The sequence below is a fragment of the Dendronephthya gigantea genome, unplaced genomic scaffold (assembly GCF_004324835.1).
Source record: "Dendronephthya gigantea isolate DGI-Jeju-01 unplaced genomic scaffold, DenGig_1.0 000589F, whole genome shotgun sequence".
In the NCBI taxonomy this organism is placed as follows: Eukaryota; Metazoa; Cnidaria; class Anthozoa; order Malacalcyonacea; family Nephtheidae; genus Dendronephthya; species Dendronephthya gigantea.
Genome location: NW_021163599.1, coordinates 426 through 5,128, shown reverse-complemented (window position 1 = coordinate 5,128; position 4,703 = coordinate 426). Strand labels below are relative to the sequence as shown.

Below are 4,703 nucleotides of genomic sequence, written 5' to 3'. Positions count from 1 at the left end.
GACAACGCCTTGAAACTACAACAGAACTTCTTAGCAAGAGCACAGACAGCGTACATTGATTGTAGATCTTGTCAAAGATCGCCTCGCATCGTGTAGAGAAGATGAGGAAACTAATATTGAAGATACCCGGGATGATGTTGAAATGAAGAAAACCGAACTCAAGGAGTCAGGTTTGTAATGTTAAAACAGATCGGCCATTGTTCGCGCATTTACGAAATGAACAAATTATCTGCCTGCATTTTAGACAGCGCAGAACAAAAGATGCTGCTTACAGAACACGGCAGATCTTCACCCTCGTCGATTTTATTACAAGATTCCGGTCAAAAGTTGAATCTTGGTTCGGCATTTGTTCAACGAACTCGATATTTGAGTCGTAGGCCGAGATATGGACCAAGCGCTTTTATGGTAAGAATTTCTCTTCAAACTCGCTTTGCATGAAATTTATTTCGTGCAAGAACATTCACTATCCATCCCTTACATTGCTACTAACATGACTGGCAGGGGAAGCAGAAAAGAAAGAGATCTTTGATTTAGACTAGCTTTTTCATTTTACAATCGTTTCAGATTGATGTCGTACCAGGTTCCAAAGACACTGTTTTACACAGGAAGAAACTGAAGGCAAGCGAAATTACCTTTGCAATATGGAGGAAATATATTATAATATGACTATATTTACCAATTTTTCTTTCACAGGGAACAGTCAAGGCTTATTAACTCGTGAAGAGTTTCAAAAGGTAGCAATTTTAAGATCACGAATCATCATCGTGCATTAATCTCAATATCTGTTTAATTTTAGCCTGTTCCTGGTAAATCCCTTCTGGATGCAAGTCCTTTGAAAACTTTTTTGAGTTAAGACGAGGATAAACTTAATGAATCCGTAAGTCAAGTAATAATAATGATAAATTGGTCTTACGGATTATTAAATACTGAGCATTATAAACCGGTAAACTCAGAAACCGGTAATCTCAATTTTGCACTTCGATTTACGTAATTAATCCTTGTGGTTGAAGGTGAGGACTTGCAACTTACTTATTTATTACAGGGTGACGATAGCGTGGGGAATTCAGGGGTCGGTAGACTTAGGGAAAGACACTCGTAATATAATAGATTTTACAAAATATACATTAGGTTTTCCTATGAGTTACAATAAAACCTTTACAATTGTTCATTGATGAGCTCAGAATGTTTCGTTATCACGTGGCCTATGCACGACTCTTAATGGTTACTGTTAATCTGTTGTAACCACCTGCTGTACTGGTGATGATTATCACATTTTGTTTGAGCTTTACATACCCGGGGAAAACACTCAGCCACGTCGAGGTTATTAGCTAATTCCAACAGCTTGTCGTAGTATTCATTGTGGAATAAATCTACAGAGGCACGTAGTTTTGCCATTTCATCCTTTAAAAGATTAATCCGTTTTATTGATTCCGCAATATCGATTTTTTTTTCTTCTTTAATTGGACCGTCAATGACAAAGTATGATCAAGAACATGTTGGGTGATAATGAGAGCAGCCATAAATTCAAATTTCTCCACGTTGCAAAAATGAGACTGTGCGTCACTAGCTAATCTAGGAAATGGCCCTTCTGCGATCCTCCAAACTGCATAAAATTGAGTGTTTCGTAGATAACTTTGAATGCATCCAAACAACCATCGCGGGATCTTATTCGTTCTACCCATCGTGTCGTGGAAGGCTTTTCGAGCTTGTTACGGGTTAAACCAAACTCTTTCATCTTTTTACTTAGATACTGTGAGCGGATAGGGAAACTGATAAAAAAGCTGGCGATATTTTGTGCCTGACTCAACATATTTTTCACTGGAAGAATTGAACACGCTTTGGCAACAATAAGGTTTAAACGATGACTGGAGTAATGAACATGCAACGCCTTCGGGTTTTTCTCTAATATTCTCCCAGAAATACCTTTTACCTGGCTGGACACAGCACTAGCACCGTCATATCCCTGGCCTCGACAATTTTGAAGGGAAGCCCGACATCTTGAAGTGTACTTTGACTAATGAACGGAATCAAATCCAAAGGCGAAACAGTTTGGTATACAAATGAAAATGTTCTTGAATCATGTAAAACTTCAAATTTATTCAAGGTATGTTAATAATTAATAATGCATAATATATTTTTGAAATATTATAAATTTGAACTTAAAATCAGTGTCTACCGTCTACTTTTTTGCGTATTATAAAAGTAGCAAGCAAATTCAAATGACCATAAACCCGGCATTATTTTAGAAATTCGAAATTTTGACAGGATATAATTTTGTAGTTTTGATAGTTTATAAACCCCAACAGCCAAACAATTTTATGATACTTATCCCTATATTGATCATTAAACCCTATAGAATGTATTAAATTATCCAGAAAGTATAAGCTTGGAGTTATCATTAAAAAGTGCCTTGCACCAGGTGAACTATATTTATTCAAATCTATTTACTAATTATTGTATTTTACTAATTTTGTATTTACTAATTATTGTATTTACTAATTATTGTATTTTACTAATTTTGTATATACTCATGTGTATGTTATAGTGATTAATATAACAATAGAGTTGATGTTCGCGGTCATAAATGTGTTTTTGGCCCGACTTCGAACTCATTTTAGCCCGAGCGTAGCGAGGGTTAAAATGTGTTCCGCGAGGAGGGCCAAAAACACATTTATGCCCGCGAACATCAACTCTATTACTATAATATATAATAAACTATAAACTATTATTACTATAATATATGTTCAACATCGTCAGCCTTCATCCCCTTAGCTCAGTAAGTCATGCGACATTCCATGTCAGTTCCAGTAATTGTTCATCTCAGACCTTGAAAGAAAAAAAAACAAACACTCCAAACACTCCAAACACTCCAAACACTCCAAACACTCCAAACACTCCAAACACTCCCACACTCCAAACACTCCAAACACTCCAAACACTCTCCAAACACTCCAAACACTCTAAACACTCCAAACACTCCAAACACTCCAAACACTCCATGTCTTCTGACCTGGATTCAAGTTTACTGCTTTTATCATCTTTTTTATTTCACGTTTCCATTTTGAACATGTCCAATTGCAAAAAAGTATCCAGCCGACTTAAAATAGTTTTATTTTTGCAGTTACTTTCCAGAATATACCGTTTGGTTAAGACTTGTGTATTATAGTATATCATAGTTTTAAAACTTCTTTTTCTGTCAGATATTTTCAATAATTAGCTATCGAGACCATCCTCAGTTGTTCGGGCTGGAATACACAAGCGGTCAGCTGAGAAATTACTCGTCTTCCGACAGGTAGTTTAAAAAAGCAGATTTTGTATGAAGCTATATAAAATATTTCTTGTTCTGAATGTTTGTATTTCACTCAATCTAGGGATATATCATTGGCTGGTTAGCTACACGGGGTTAGAGGCAGTGGAAATGGAGATGTTTGTGTAAAAACGACCCCAACGAAGAGACGGTACTGTACGCTTTTTCATAAATGATTGAGCGAAAATTATGGTCAAAATTTTCCTGATGAAAATCTCGCACTGCTATGATTGCCGTAAATACGAACCCTCATTTCATTCTCCTCCTGACGTATGGGATCTCATATAACACACAAACAATTACACTTCTCGTCAGGTATTCCTATTAGTCAGTGCAATACATCACATACAGCAAAAGAAGAATTGTTTTTTTTAAATGATATATTTTTCAAGGTTATCGTTGGGGTCCATTGTATAACGTTGTTGACGAAGAAGTAGAAAGCAGTCATTTAAAATTCCTCGCTGCGTCTCCAGGTGAAATATTTCTCTTTTTATTTCACTTTAAATTTTTGAAATATCTCCAAAAGCTTATATTGTCTTATTACTGGTTCCTTGCAGGAAATTTAACCGAAGATGTGTAGAGATTTAACTGCAATATTTCCTACAGCGGTCTACTTCATGCAGTCACCCAAGACGTAAGTTGACAATTTCTTATTTTGTACTTTTCTGCAGACAAAATCCTGTGTAGAGAATATTATTGCATTTTTACTGAGTTTTAATGTTCTGTCAAAATCTGGATTAAGGCTGTTTTCCACTCACGTGTTTTTCATACGCACGTTAGTTTTCTGCTTATTTTAGTATGCATTAGTTGACCTAGATTTACAACAATATTCGTTATAAAGGAAGCGAGAATAATTTAAATTGGCAGATTGAAGCTTATTATAATCATAACCATGTACGCACGGACTCGAGTTTACTTGATAGTCGATAGCGTCGACAGCAAATGACATTGAAACGTTTGTATGGATATTTCGAAGTCCTGACAGTATAATTAATATCCCGTAGGTTATTTCAAGCAAATATTTGACTAGCGACGTCGAACAAGGCCAGTTAACCGTGTCGTGGATCGTAAACTGACCTCAATACAGAAAGTGGGGACAAAATAGATAAAATACAAAACATTTTGTTCTTGGCCTCTCAGTTCCCGGCTCGCCGCGTATAAAGAACGTTAAGAGGCCTAGGGACTACGCTGCGGTAACTCTGGTTGCTGAGTTGACTGGGTCCGAATCCATGAAATGGTAGATTTGAATTTTTCTCGCCAGAAGTACGGCTGGAATATTAAGTCTTTTAAACTCCAATATATATTTCAAACGATTTTAAATATTTTGTAAGGACTTTTCCCGGAGAATAAAGAAAGACTTATCATTAATGCCATCACAATGCTCATTGCTCACGAA

The 4,703-nt window shown here is 36.2% G+C and overlaps 2 long non-coding RNA genes across 2 annotated transcripts; both read left to right on the top strand.

Moving 5' to 3' along the window:
- The first annotated feature begins 1,833 nt into the window (after positions 1 to 1,833).
- Positions 1,834 to 3,240, top strand: LOC114543911. Its single transcript, XR_003690234.1, has 3 exons — positions 1,834 to 2,104; positions 2,357 to 2,419; positions 3,201 to 3,240. It is a non-coding gene; the product is annotated as an uncharacterized LOC114543911 (long non-coding RNA).
- A 10-nt stretch (positions 3,241 to 3,250) lies between these two features.
- On the top strand, positions 3,251 to 3,741 carry LOC114543910. The gene is made up of 3 exons (XR_003690233.1): positions 3,251 to 3,292; positions 3,372 to 3,458; positions 3,700 to 3,741. It is a non-coding gene; the product is annotated as an uncharacterized LOC114543910 (long non-coding RNA).
- The last annotated feature ends 962 nt before the right edge of the window (positions 3,742 to 4,703 follow it).